The 16015-nt window shown below is 35.9% G+C and overlaps 1 protein-coding gene across 2 annotated transcripts in view; it reads left to right on the top strand.

The window, feature by feature from the left end:
- Window positions 1-11436: 11436 nt before the first annotated feature.
- Window positions 11437-16015, top strand: part of LOC126253572 (zinc finger protein 846-like) — a 57258-nt gene continuing 52679 nt past the window's right edge. For both annotated transcript variants that reach the window (XM_049954996.1, XM_049954994.1), the window contains exon 1: window positions 11437-11902. The gene's annotated coding sequence lies outside the window, so the exon portion shown is untranslated. The remainder of the gene's footprint in view (window positions 11903-16015) is intronic.

Genomic DNA, 16015 nt, shown 5'->3' with positions numbered 1-16015 from the left:
ACCCCCGCCATTCAGCCCACATGCTCTTTTTTCATTTCTTTCATCAGTCGACTCGACTGATTTGAGTAGTCAAGTAGTTGTGCTTATGTAGCATGCGCTTCCACACCTTCGTATTTTATACATTTCTGTCTGGCACATAGGGATCGACTTAACAGCTCAGCTCTGTTGAACACTCACACTGACATCGATTGTCCTATTGATGTAATAAACCAATTTGCCATGAAGAATACACACATAGAATTCATCATTTGAGGAAGAGAACCACAATTGTAACTTTTTATGTTACAATATGGCATTGTCTTGTATATGTGTATAATCAGTTTAGATAAAACTTTCTTATATTTTGCGTGCAACTTGAGTATTTTTTCTCATGGTAAAAGTAAAGGTAGTTCAAGAAAGCTTTAGCTTGATGTTTTTCTGTATCTGCCACTGGGGGTGGGGGATTAAATTGAAAGTTTTCCTCCCTTTTCTAAAAACTGCCACATGTAGCATCAGCAGAGTACTTGGAAGGCTCAGTATTGATATGGTGTTTAAACCAGTGAGGAAGATGCATGAACATTTAATACTGCAGAGCACCTACACCAAATGCTCACACAGCAGTAGTATACAAAATCCTTTGCACATGTGGTCAAGCGTGCATAAGAACTACAGAAAGAAGCACTAGCACCCATCATAAGGAACATATGGGCAGTTATCACATGGGAAACACAGATAAGTTGGCAGTGACACATCATGCAATTGGGCCAGGGAACCGTCAAATTCCTTTCTCCAATACTATGGTTTTATCAAGATCCAAGTTAAGTAAACAAGTTATGGGCCTTAATGCTAAATAAAACAAACAGTACCAACTGTTCCCTACTAAAAGCTCAGTAGCACTTTTTGGTGCAACTTGAAAATCTTAGATAGTGATCTGATGACATCACAATCTGACCATTGCCTGGATATGTGTATAAACAGTTACGCTTGCTGAGCTTTGTTGAGCATTGCTTTCTGCATTGTTATATGCCCTGATGATGTCTCCTGCATTGTAAGGCAAAATGTTAGACAGAAATACAGCTCGGACCATGGCCTAATAGCCATAGAACAAAAGTCACCAAGGACACAAATACTGGCCATGACAGACTGTATTGTATGGTATCATATTATTTTACTTTTCTTATCACTCATGAAATTTTATCAGTATACAGTTGTATGAGTTTGAAAATCAACAAATATCCTCCTAAAATAAATTAGCATATTGATCGTAAAAGCATGAGCTAAACCTGAGCTTTATTAGCTTTTAATAACCAGATATGTCTATGATACTGCTTTGTCAGCAACACTACATCTACATAGTGACTGGAAAAATTCTCACTTTCATCATCACAGCTTTCTCAGAGAAAAACTGCTGCACATTTGGAAAATGAATAGTAATACATTACTGTATGTTTCTGAATGAATGCAAGCAAGTGCTTTGATGTTACTATAAACTCATTTACAGTAGACACAAAATATTAGCAACTGTTATATTTTATGTGAACTGTAAAGAACGATAAGTTTTCAAAAATCATTATGTCACATTGAAGAAAGAAACTAATTCTCAAGAAACACTTTTTGATGTTGCTGAACAACAGTCATAGAATAATTTTTAATTGAACACAATGCCATTTGACTGTACTGTTGTGTATTTAATTAAGAGCCAGTTTTATGCCATTTTCAAGTGATCAAGTTTATGTCATTAACATATGTTGCATCACATCAATATTAGGCTTGACGTCCTGCAATATGTGTTAATGACATAAACTCAATCACTTGTAAATGGCATAAAAGGTTGAAACCTGGGTCATAATTAAATAAACAACAGTACGGTCAAATGGTGGTGTGTTCATTTAAAAATAATTCTGAAGATCTTAAAGGAGAAGTTTATTCTTTATTTATTAAAATGCATAAAATATGGAATTAAATTTCACTACTTGCACTCCACTCATATTTATTCCAGATCTCTCTGGCTCTGTAATACTTAAGAGGCTCATCTTTTACCTTAATACTGCACTACACCTTTCATTTGTTCATTCATCTGTTGTTTAGTTAGTTCTAAGAGCTACAGATTAAGCCCCATTTTTTACTGTTTGAGACATGGACATGTGTAGCTCCACTTGCTACAACTGTGCTCCTTAAATAATGTTGTTTTGTTTTGTTTTGTTTTCCAGCAGACATGTAATGTACTTTGTGTGTAAAAATTAAAAATAGCTTTTTCATACCATATTTCACTGAACTTCATTATTCATGACATAATTTACTTATTGCTCATGATAAGAGAATATTAACTTCATACACACAAATCATTTTGTCTAAAGGGATATTCACAATTTATGATACCCATAAATTAGAAGCATGTCTAAATTCAAACCAGCTAAAATAGTTTGTATTAAGACAGACATAATTTATTAAATTGCCATCATTTTCCTATTTGAAACAAATATTTTACTTTGTCCAAAAACTTGATATTTCAAAAATAGTCTGTATTCAAAATTTTCATGTTCACGAGGTACCAATCAAGATGTAATTCTTTCAAAAATTATAATTTTGTAGCCCCAATTTTTCTCTTTCTAAAAATGTATACTTATGCTAAAAATAACATGTTAGTTTGCTAGTTATTCCAATTAGAAAATTTTACTTTCTAGAATACTCTTGATGAACTTGGGAATCCCTGTGCACACTAGAACATACCTCTATAAGCACTTGTTATTTTGCCATTTTCTAATTTTACAGCTTTTCAATTAACAAATTTACTTCACTGCCTATTGTATCTTTTTCCATCTTTTATGTTAATATCAAAATGCAGTAGTCTTGCTTTTAATCATTTTGTAGTTTCTGTAAAATGCACGTCTGTAAATAGGCATTGCATACGTAGCTTCAGTCAGTTGCTATCTAGTCATCATGAATGCAAATCTAAGTTCTGATGTTCACTAGACAAATAATAGTCTACTTAGCTTACTGACCTGTGATGTTAAATTGAAGTTGTTCATGACAAACAGGCTGATCATCTAAAGTTTTTATGGACATGACTAAAGTGAAAGTTAATCTTAATTGGATTGTATATCATCATTTTGTAACTGTTTAAAACTCCTTATAATCATCAAGTAGAAGAAAGGTAAAAGAATAAATTCTGCAAGTTTAAGAAGCAAACACATCACATCCGTAAATTACATTTGGCGCCCTTTGCAGATGAAGAGTAATGAAACACTGTCATTGCAAAAGAACTCTCGAATAAATGGATTGCAAGTATACTAATGATTAGTTTAGTGATTATATTAGGATGGAGTGGACCTAGATATGGAAAGCTGGAAATACCACAACCAATGGGAAGATTCCTGGTTGTAAATGACTGTGTATGATGTACAAGACAAAGCAACAGTGGGAGCAACTGAAAAAAAAATTGAGTTAATAGCGTTTATTTTGCTCAATGTTTAATAACTATTGCCAAAATGAGTGACACAGGAGTTGATAGCTGACAGTAGGGGGGAGAGACTAAAAATTTCTAATCAAAATAATGTCGTAGTGAAAAGTGAACTTTAACCTGAGAAAGCAAAGTCTATCAGAAATCAGAGAGGGAACATCAAGGAAAGGAATCTGTGGACAAGGATTGCAATGAGTTATTACTCAAAATCTGTCAATTACTAATGCAGTTGAGATTAGTGATGAAAGAAAGTAGTAGTGAAATCAGTCAGAAATTGGGAAAAAATAGTACTGAAGTGAATTCATTATTGCACAAAAATAGTAGTGAAATCTTTGTTTCAGGTGTAAAATTGGACAAAAATTGTAGTCCCATAAGTAGTGTAAATTCGAAATTAGACCAGATTAGCAGAGATGTTAGTAATTTAAAATCAGATTTGAACAATGGCATTCATGATTTGAAAATTGAATTGGATCAGAAAATGAATAGGATTAAGTGTGTTTTTAACAATTAGATAGCTTCAATAATGGCTTATTTCAAAAGAAAAAGTCAAAAGGTAAATGAACATTTGTAATCAAGATTAGTATCTTTCAGTAATGATCACGTGTCCAGAGGAAATGAAATTGCGGATAATATTGTAATAAGCAGATGTAAATCATTGTTCATTTCTGTCAGGCCATAAATAAATAAATAATAATGCAAACATCTTCTAATGAAAATAAAATTATATTGATTCCCAAGCTAGAGAAAATAGATAATGATCATGTAAAGAATGTGAAGGTAGGTAAGGAAAACGTAAATGCAGATGTTGACACAGTTAATGACATTACTGTTGAATGCCAGGTGAAGCTCAAAATCTGGTAATGCATAAAAAGATTAATAAGTGCAACTATTTAGGACCAGTATAAGCAAAGCTGGGACAAAGTGTGTTACACGTTGGAAATGAAAAACGTTAATAAAGTAAATGGAACTATGACTAAATTCGCATTTTTAAGTAAAGCAGAAATTTTTGAAAATGGCAACAAACAGGAAATTAAATAAGGTATATAATGTAGGTTTGAAAGTGATGGCACTGTTTAGTGGATATGTATTTCTGTTCTGTAAAATGTTCAGCAATTTTGAGGGTTGCAGTAATGTAGCTCATAAACAAATGACTAGTAAATAATTGATTTGTGTATGTACGTATAAGGTTTATCTGCATAGACAAATGAGATGTGTTAATTCATATGGGTGCCAATTGAATGTGCCAAAGATATGTTAATTTGTATTACACTGGAATTTGAGAGGGCAGAAGACAAATTAAAAATGGTATACCCTTAGATTTTTTACACCACCTTTCTTTTGTTAATGCTTGTAACATAGCTCTTCTGCTCCCATCTGCTGTGGTGTATGGACATATTTTTGTTTTCTATGAGTCTAACAATTAAAAAGTGGATAACTAATGAAAGAAAAGTATTTTATTTCTATGAGCTTCAAATACATCTGTTTCCCCTCTATGTGCACCATGAACCATTGCAGGAAATCTTCAGATGCACGGGAATAATCCTCAAGAACACCACTGCCATTTCATCATTGGCATTTTCGTACTATGAGAGAGAAAATGTAATTGTCATCAATAGGAAGAGAACTTTCAAGACTAATAAGTTCAAATTTATGTTGCAGAAAGTTAAAAGCAGTACCTATCGACATGTCCAGCATGGTGTTTGTGTAAAAGAAAAAACTTTACCAATTAACAAGGGTTGCTGAGTAGTGTACTGCCATCATACCTTTCTCTGTTGCCAAAATTAATTGTATGTTTATGCAGTGGTGAACGCTCCTTGGATGGTGACATGGAGAGAAAGTACATAATTATTGTTTAAATGTTATATAATTGTATGTTTTGTAATCTTTCATTATATTAATTGTCAATGTCTTTTTTGCATTTTATGATTGTAATATTGTTTTCATCACAATGGAGGAGAAGCAGATATATGGTATGCATAAACCAAAGAGGATTAACTGGAGAATTAATATCAAGAAGACTGAAGAGAATGACTTGAAGGTAGGAAAAATTTCAACACACTATTTGCATAACTACACTTATTAGTGCCTCTTCCAAGAATAGTCATAGCACCTTTTCCTCTTTACATCCCAATTTGTAGCTTTCTTTTCAAAAAGGTAGATATTTATGTTAAGAAATTATTTTGATTTTGAGTTGTTGTATATGCCACTAACACACTACAGATTAGGTTGTGAAGTGGTATCATCACGGTTTAAGAAAGGATGTTTTATTCCTCAATTTTCAATTATCTAATTATTTTATTGAGAGTGGCAGAAATGAGTACATAAGATAGGTCCATTGTTGATGATCAATTAGTGAATATGCAGACACAAGATGTTTCCAACATCAACATAACAGCAAATGACAGTGAAGTTGGAAATGTCAATCACTATGATGATGGCCAGCTATAGCCTTTAGATGCTATGGCCACAGTGACAGAAATGTTGTAATCTGTGATGCTACCACAATTATGGTAGGGGAAATGTTTTCTCAATTTTCACTGGGAAGCATTTTCTCCCATGGTGAGAATGACAGGCTTAAGTGATGTGCAAACTTAAATTCAACAGGAATAATCACAAATATGTAAGAATTTGGACACTCTGACAGGTGTTGTAAGCAAGTTGCAGTCAGTATGTAAAGGTTTACCAGATGAACGACATGAATTGTCATTGCAGCTAAATAATTTCAATTTGAACACACAGTTTGTGCAAAAAGAGCATGAAAGAATTGACAAATATGTAAAAGAATTAAAGAATAGGGCTGAAGCAGGTATGCTTGACCAAGGTACTATCCTGGTGCAAAAGGTAGTTCAGGAACTAGTTGAGGATACAATGAAGGAAAAAGAGAATGAACTATTGGCTAGGACAGATTTGGGCATTAAAGCAGGGGAGGAAAAGTTGTGGAGTAGCCCAATCAGTGTTGCAGAAGTAATAAAAGAATGTCTGATGCTAAGCAGTCAAGTTCCATTAGACTGGACAGATAATCTTAGTACTTTCGTGCAGTTTGTCACAACCCCGTCAGATGAAGTAGACAGAAGTTACAAGATGCAGCAGATGGTGCTAACTACTGTACCTGTCATGCAGCCATACTCAAAATATAATCCCATGTACCAAAACAATGCCACACCACCAACAAAGAGTGCTGCATGTCTTTCCACTCTATTAGGTGACTGAGGTTTTTACTACATAGATAACTCCTTGTTCCTTCATTGGAAGGCAAAGGAGTGAACCTGGTGGTGTCCATAATGGCCTTTCATAATGTATTGCATAGAAATAGGAAAGAGACACGCAAGGCGATGTCTTGCTATGGGCGATGGACATGGCATAAAGATACCACACTTATGAACAGTTTGAGAGAGAATGTTTGGATAAATTTTTGTCTCCCATGGTACAGGAGAGGTTGTGCTTTGAAATTTTTAATCCATCACTATTCAATAACGCACATGTGGGGGGGGGGGGGGGGGGGGGGCGTGATATTTGAATAACACTCGATACTGGAAGAACTAGATCTTGCATATGCACATGTTAAAGATTTTGAAAAGCCATCTGCCAGCCCACAAGCATTAAAAATTAATTACCATTCCAGAACATGACATAGAGTATTTTTTATCAGTAATTGATTCTATTCAGCATATTAATGAGGAAGGGCCAGTGCAAACACAAAATGTCTATGCATAGGTTGAGCGTCCAAGATTTAGTGAACAGCAAGGTTGAAATGGAAGCTATAACCAACACAGTTGGCAACTGTGCTCACCTCGTAACAATGGTAATAGGAACCACTTTGGCAATGGGAAAGGCCAAAAATATGAACAAGGTTGCAAGAACAATCAAGGACAAAATTTTAACCAATTGAGTTATACTGATCAGAAAGGGTACAGCCAGCAGATGCGCAGTGCACTGCCAACTCACGGCAATAACCACTGTGGTAGTTGGAAAGTACAAAACGCAAGGAGACAATCAGAAAACCCGCCAACAGCTGGTTATAGTCAACATAACCCCAATTACATTTCAAATAGAGGGCAAAGCCTTCAAGGTTTTGAATCAAGAGCTGCACAAGACACCAGTTGAAAGAACCAAACCCATGACGTACACTTAGTTGACATCACCTCAGATGAGGAGGTCGATACCCTGATTAGCCAGGAAAACTTAAACAGGTCTCAATAGGCCCCTGTTCGATGACCAGTAGAGGGGGTGGTGGCATAAAGCTAATGAAAAAGTGTTTCATTAGATGTGATCAGAATGGAGATATCAAAGATGAATTGTGCCAGGAAGATACCACTAACCATGAAAGGGAAGGTGAGGAAACAGTGTAAGCAATAGTTAATGCCCAAATATTCAACTTAAATGCACCTAAGCATCTAGATATCAGTGCCATGACTAATGTGATATCTGAGAGATTACTAGATGAAGCGCAAAAGTGAGGCTGCATACCAACACTTCCAGTTCAGAACTGCAAAACACAGATAGCAGTAGGAAACAAGTCTAAACGAATCGAACTGTAAGCATTAATCCCTGTTAAAATTGATAATTTTCCTTTACAATGTATTTTCCTAGTGGTTGAGAAATTGATGATAAATTGCCCTATTGGTATGGACAGCTTTAGAAAATATCAGACACAAATTGATATAGCAAAAGGGAAATTACCAAAAATTCCAAGTAGATTTTGTTAAAACGACACCAACGAAAATAAACAAAAGCACACCTCAAATATCCACTTCAATTATTTTATCCAGCTGTTATTCTTTTTTAAATATACAAGAGGTTAAACAGCTACCAGAGGACATAGATCCTATAACTAGATAAGTGAGTCTGCATGTTAGACTGAGGACCAAGATGTGGAGCTTCAGGAATTGATAGATACCCCATGTTTTTGGGGGATGCCCTGGCGTAATAAAAGGACTCTTATCCACATAAGGATTTGTGAGAATTTGGCACTAGGAAAAGTCAAAATATGGTAAAGAACCAAGAAGTAGTATATCATACACAAGATGACACAGTTCATTTGAATCTGTATATCACAATTTTATCCTTAGTATTAAGGAAAGATTTTCTCATACTTATTTCATGTTTGTTAATCGAATAGAATGTAAGTTTCAGTTATTTAAGATTTTGATTAAATGTCCATGAGCCTTAAAAGGCTCTGAAAACACTTCCATTACTGAGTGTGAGATTTATGTTAATAATCTGTGCATTCTCTAAATGCACTGCAGTAATATGCCTGAAACACAAAACACACGATGTAGTGAAGAGAGGGAGACACTATGCACGCGCTGTGTGGCTAGCTTACAAGTCAACAGCCACTGCGCATGTGCACAGTACAACGTAATGCTTTGCATAGCTGGCTGACTAAAGCAAATTATCAAATGAACACCAACCAAACTGTATTTTAACTTCATAATACAACTTAACTACTATAGAAATTAAGAGTCTACATTCTAAAGCTAAAACTAAAAGGAGAGAAGGAATATTTACGGTGAATGAATTAAGAAAAAAGCTATCTATGAGAAACTATCTACACTATATTACTGCGTGTAGCTCGTATACATTTACAAGTGACTGTATATAAGTTACACCTACATCTACATAGATATTGTGCAAGCCACCATACAGTGCATGGGATAGGGTACCCCGTACCACCAATAGTCATTTCCGTCCTGTTCCACTCACAAATAGAACAAAGAAAAAGCAACTGTGTATATGCCTCTTTATGAGTCCAATATTTTGTTTCAACATGGTCCTTTCATGCAATGTATGTTGGTGATAGTATAATCATTCAGCAGTCAGCTTGAAATACCACTTCTCTAAATTTTCTCAATAGTGTTTCTCAACAAGCATGTTACCTTCCTTCCAGGGATTACATTTGAATTCCCAAAGCATCTCTGTGACACTTACATGTTGGTCGAACATACTGGTAACAAATATAGCAGCCCGCCTCTGAATTGCTTCAATGTCTTCTTTCATGGTGTGGATCCAAAACACATGAGCAGTACTCAAGAATAGGTTCCACCAGTGTCGTATATGCTGTCTCTTTTACACGTGAACCTCTCTTTCCTAAAATTCTCTCAATAAACTAAAGTCAACCATTCGCCTTCCCTACCACAGTTCTCACATGCTCGTTCCACTCATATTGCTTTGCTGCATTAAGCCCAGATATTTAAATGACTTGACTGTGTCAAGTATGTCACTCGTAAGACTGTATCTGAACATTACAGGTTTGATCTTCCTACTCACCTGCATTAAATTACATGGTTGGTTATCACTGTTAGCATTCAACCGCGATTCTTATACATTTTTCCACATTTAAGGCTAGCTGTCATTCATCACACCAACTGGAAATTTTGTCTAAGTCATCTTGTATCTTCCCAAAAGTCACTCAACTTTGACACCTTACTGTATAACATGGCATCATCAGCAAACAGCCACAGATTTCTACCCATCCTGTCCACCAAATCATTTATGTATATAGAGAACTGCGGTCATATCACACTTCCCTGCAGCACTCCTGATAATACCCTTGACTCTGATCAACAATCACCATCAATGACAACGTACTGGGCTCCATTATTTAAGAAGTCTTTCAGCCACTCACATATCTGTGAACTTATTATGCTCACCTTCATTAACAGCATGCAATTGGTTACCATGTCAAATGCTTTCCAGAAATCTAGAAATGTGGAATCTGCCTGGTACTCTACCTCCATAGTTCTCAGCATATCACTTGAGAAAATGGTAAGCTGAGTTTCAGATGAGTCATGCTTTCTAAAACTATGCAGATTCATGGACATAAGCTTCCCAGTCTCAAGAAAGTTTATTGTATCTGAACTAAGAATACGTTCAAGGATTCTGCAGCAAACCAATGTTAGGAATATTGGTCTGTAATTTTGTGGGTCCATTCTTTTACCTTTCTTGTGTACTAGAGTCACTTGTGCTTTTTTCCCAGTCACTTGGAACTTTGTGCTAGGTGAGAGATTCATGACAGACGCAAGCTATGTAAGGGGCCAATGCCATTGAGTACTCTGTGTAAAATCGAACTGAGATTCTCTCTGGACCTGGTGATTTATTTGGTTTCAAATCTTCCAGTCGTTTCTCTGTGCCAGGTATGCTTATTACTATGTCATCCAAACAGAAATCTGTCTGATAGTCAAATAGTGGTATGTTTATACAATTCTCCTCTGTGAACGATTTCGACTTTCGTTTTGCTACCTACAACTGCCTCACCAGACGGGTCAACAGGGGACTGAATGGAAGCCTTATACCCACTTAGCAATTTTACATACAACCAGAATTTTCTCAGTTTCTCTGCCAGATCTTTTGCTAAGTTGTGATAGTGGTAGTAGTTGTATTCTTCACGCATAGATCTTTTCACAGATGCAGGAATCTCTACTAACCTTTGCTTGTCATTGTTTATGCGTTCCCTTTTGAACAGAAAGTCCAACAGCATCTGCTTCCTCAGCATCTGGTGAATCCGATTATTAAACCATGGTGGTTCTTTTCGATCCTTTATCCACTTACTAGGCTCATAACTCTCCAGACCAGGCTTTACAATCTGCTCAAACTTTGCCCATAATTCCTTTACATCCATCTTTTAGGAAATAAGTGATGCCAGTTCATTGTCTAAGTGAGATGTTAATAACTGCTTACCTGCTCTATCTAGCAGAAACACTCTCCTAACCTTCTTGACTGATTTATTAACTTTCATAATCATAGTTGGTATAATGACATCATGATCGCTAATTCCCATTTCTGTACTGACATTGTCGATAAGGTCCAGCCTATTTGTAGGTATAATGTCTAAGATATATCCATTGCATCTCGGCTGCTGAGCTAGTTGCTCAAGACAGTTTTCAGAAAATATGTTCAAAAGTATTTCAGATGACTGTTTGTCTGTAAACCCCCCGCCCCTCCCCGCCGCCACCACCACCACCACCACAATGAATCCATAGGCATCCCAGTCCATACTCGACAGGTTAAAGTTGCCTCCCCATTGACTGTAGACTTCCTTTCAAAGACTCTAGAACTGTCACAGCAGAATCAGATGGCCAGTAAAAACATCCAACAATTAACTTGGTTTCACTTACACCTGTTCACCTGTTATATGCGACCAGATGACTTCACTGTCGCATGCAACATTGATCTCAATAGAGGCAATATTTTTGTCAACTGCAATGAACAATCCCCTTCCTATGCCCTCTAATCTGTCTCTCTGATGTACATTCCATGACTCGCTAAATATTTCAGAGCTTTCCACTTCACGTTTCAGCCAGCTCTTGTTCCCAAGAATAATTTGAATGCGAGAACTTTCCTGGAGGGAAGGAGGACATCTATGTTCAACGAAGGAGGGAATAGATGTAAAGTTCTGAATAAATTGCAAAAGATAATGAGACTGTGCCCTGCCTACAACAACACTTTTGTCTTCAGGTGCAAAAGGTAAATTAAAACAACAGCTGGTCTATAAACATTTGCAGTGTTATTGTATGAGACGATTGATGAATACATCTTCCTACTAACGGAAAATGAATATGTGCACATTGAAAAAGTGAAGCATTAGTAGCCATTGAGCAACTACGTGCATAATTTTATGTTAGTATTAAGTTTCCTTCCAGTGAACATTGCATGGACACAAACTTGGATAAATATGGAACACAATGGTTCGTGTTAGGTACCAAAGCAAAAGGGCTGCACTATACTATAAATAACTATAAGTATAAAAATATGTGTCTGATTGTGATAGTGTGAATGTGTTGCATATGAAAAGGCTATAGTATGTCAGACATTATAAAAGTTAAATTGAGGTCTCATACTACCAAACCACGAGGGGGTCAGACCAGATATAAATACCAGTATTGATAAGAGCACCAAGCACATGTGTTTATGGTGCATTTGCACATGATGACAATCCACCCAAACATTGCCTTACAGCTATTCACTGACACAACAACATATTTATACACATCATGATACACAAGAGTGACATCCTGTAGTGAAAAACGCATAAATTACAATCAGTGCTGGAATTTTAAACAGTTGATGTTGATGACTTGTGTAACACGGTACTGTACAGTCAGAATTTACCAGTAGGTAAGAAACACTAAATGAGTGAGTTAACACAAAAAGAATAAATGTTCACGAAGAATGTACTCATTGGTTCTTTTATAGATAAACGAAAGTCTGTAGTAACAAGAGTAGAATGAATGCTTCTTGCTTTCTGTATAACCATTCCTGTACATTAGTAGACACCTTCCAGCAGACTTGCAAGAGAAGGCGTAGCTTAGTGTAGCTATGCTGATTCATCGGCTTTTACATTCCATGAAGTTTTCTTCTCTTCAACATCTGGAATGACGGACACTCGCATCAGATAGGATCTGTGAATGGAGGTTTATGCACATCATGTGAAACTTACATACACACATTGTCCTGTTAATACTGAAAGATGAAACTTAAATTGGATTGACTAATGTCTTTATGTAAAGCAAAACTATGTGAATACAATACTTAAAAATACCATATGCTCATAATGGACATTTAAAATAAAAGTTGCTGTCCTTGAGCAAAAGGTTGTAAACTGTTATAAAATCATACATTGTAAAATTCACTTGTATGTATTCCATTGTAAGACAAGGACTATGTTGAAAGATCACATCTCAAAAATGACTGTGAAGTTAAATGAATGCTTAACAAGTGAAGCAAATGAGTAATCATGTTTTGAAGTGAAAAACAAGTGTGAGGGCTTAGTGGGACAACAGACATTTTACAAAAGAGAAGTTTTGGTATAAAGCAGAAAACATTTTAAACTTACCTTGACCTCGATTACGTGTTGACATGGTGCTGAATGCACAAGTTGGGCACGATCACTGAAATATGTGATGGAGAACCGCTGCCCCGGGCCATAAATGCACACCACAGCACACCACTTTGAAGCAATATGATGAACACATTCTGAGCAAACTTTATGATAAGAAGTAAAATGGTCTCACAAACTTGGACAGCCTCTCTGTAGCTGTGTTACCAATGAGATCACAAAGAGTGCACACCACTTATAACACGTGACATACATATTCTTAAACATGCCGGTAGCAGGCAACAATTATACTACGATAATGAAAACAAACACTTTCTTTTTCAGATGTGCTTGTTGTAAATTATTTGTAAACATAAATGTACATATTATAACTCTGACACATCCTGTGCAAAGACCAAATTAAAAATTTTGCCACCAATAAAGATCTTTCATTCCCACACAGGCCAAAAATCATAATACTTTTGTTTGTGATTGGGAACTGTTATCCTTGAAAGTAATATTTGTGAACAAAGTAAAGCAGGGTGTTAATATTTGGTGATAATGTGATACAAGGAACTGTATTTAGTGGAATAATTATTAGAAATAGTGAAGAAGTATTTAATTTTTGTGAATGTGCTTTATTAGTTAGTAAGTTGTAAATAAAGAATTAAAGAGATAACAGATACTGGTAAATGTCAAGATATGTTTGTGTAAGAGATATAATATTTGCTCTGAAAGGACATCTGTATGATTTGTCGTAACATTTTAAGGATTTATGTAAAAGTGATGGTACCAAAGTTAAACATGTTTGTTATTTGAAGAAATGTAATAGTGAAAGAAAGCTCTTTAAACATGTAAAATGAATATTTAATTGTTAATAAAAACCAACTGCTGCAGATCTTTAATCAAATCGTTATTGTGCATACCTCTTTTGTAATGTCAGCTTCTCATACATGATATTGTAGTAATTAATTTGGTTACTAAGTTACTTTGCAAAGCTCATCTATGTGTAATCAAATTAACTGAGTATGAAATGAATAGGTACCTGACAGAAATTAACTAGAAGTTTCAACAATATCAAAAGTAATAAGATTTTGAGATTAATAATTTGATTTGATTCTGAGATTGTTTGGTCTTCACTGTAATTTCCATCCACTTAATTTGAATTTAATATTGATAACACTGAACTGTGGGTGGACAGTGGATATTATGTGTTGTATTTTTAAACATTTTCTGCAAATTTATACAATATCTACTAATGTCTTTTTTTAAGGCATGAGAAAATGAGTGCTGATTGTTGTCAGTAGAACTAGAAATGGCTCATTCAAAAGACTAGTGGATGCTGGTGGTCAATTTGAGAAATTAACTGAGACAAAAATAACTGAACAAAGTATTTAAGTAAATAAAACCTGGATAGTGTAAGTGGCAAATTAATGTACTGGGCAACACACATGTTGAATAATAGTGTGTGTGAAAGAATGAAAATAACTTTTGAAAGATTGCCACCTCACTAAACACCAGTGTAAGACTGCCCTCAAATTTCTTGTAAAAATTAAATTAAATTGATAAAAAAATTTCAGAGGGTCAAACATTTCTTCAAAGCAAGCTGTACATCTATGTATTGTAGTGGAATTGATGATTTTACATTTTGTGACATCTATTTTGCATGGCTATGATCAGCTTTTCCTGATTTAATTTGTAAAAATCTAATGTATGAAATGATTACTTATTAGTTTTCTAAACTGGTGTGCAGTTGAAAATTTGTGCTGGTGGATGTTAACATGAATCTCTTTTCCAAAGAATTTATACATCGGTAATGCTTATATCTGATAAAAGTTTAAATCAAGCATTGGAAAGTCCAGGATGGAATAACAACAATATGGAAAGGACAGATAAACATACAGCTTTTGGAATAAGCCCTCCATCAGAAGTAGAAAACACACACACACACACACACACACACACACACACACACACACACACATAGGGCCACTGTCATCCCTGGGAACTATGATTTGACTGTGACAGTGTCTGTGGTGAGCAGAAATCTAGCTGAGGTATGTAGTGGAGGTACTTGAAGCTTGCAAGCATGAATGGGGACAAGATAGGGCTATTTGGTGCTGCATTGGGTGGCTGTGCTGCAGTGCTGCAGGAGCAGTTGAAAAGGGGTCAGAATAGGTGCAAGGAGAAAAGTAGAGTAGGGAAATGGACTATGTAGGTTTGTTGGTAGGACAGAATGCATGTTTAGTACTGGAGTAGGAGCAGGGAAGTGTATGGGCTGTTGAAAGACAGGGACTAGAGAAGGTAAAGGCCAGGGAATTATGGGGGCAAATGATATATTGCAGGGAGAGTTCCCTCCTGCACAGTTCAGAAAAGCTGATGTTGTTGGGAGGTATCCAGATGGTACAGGTTGTGAAGCAGTCATTAAAGTGAACCATGTCATGTCAGCCAGCGTACTTGAAAACTGGGTGATCCAGCTCTGTCTTGGTCACAGTTTGGTGGTGGCCATTCATGCACACAGCTAGCATGTAGTTGTCACGTCCATGTAGAATGCAGAACAGTTGTTACAGCTAAGGTCGTAGATCATATGAATGTGGTCATAGTTGATCCTGCCTTTGCTGAGGTAGAAAAGGACTGTGAAAGAACTGGAGGAGGTTGTAGTGGGAGGATGTATGGGACAGGTGTTGCATCTATGTCTATTGCGGGGATATGGGATATTACAGGGATAGGATGATGTTATGTGAGTGCGTTTTGCTGTACTA

This window comes from Schistocerca nitens, chromosome 4, assembly GCF_023898315.1.
Source record: "Schistocerca nitens isolate TAMUIC-IGC-003100 chromosome 4, iqSchNite1.1, whole genome shotgun sequence".
NCBI classification, from domain to species: Eukaryota; Metazoa; Arthropoda; class Insecta; order Orthoptera; family Acrididae; genus Schistocerca; species Schistocerca nitens.
The sequence above is the reverse complement of the archived record's forward strand: the minus strand, read 5'-3'. Positions and strand labels throughout refer to the sequence as shown.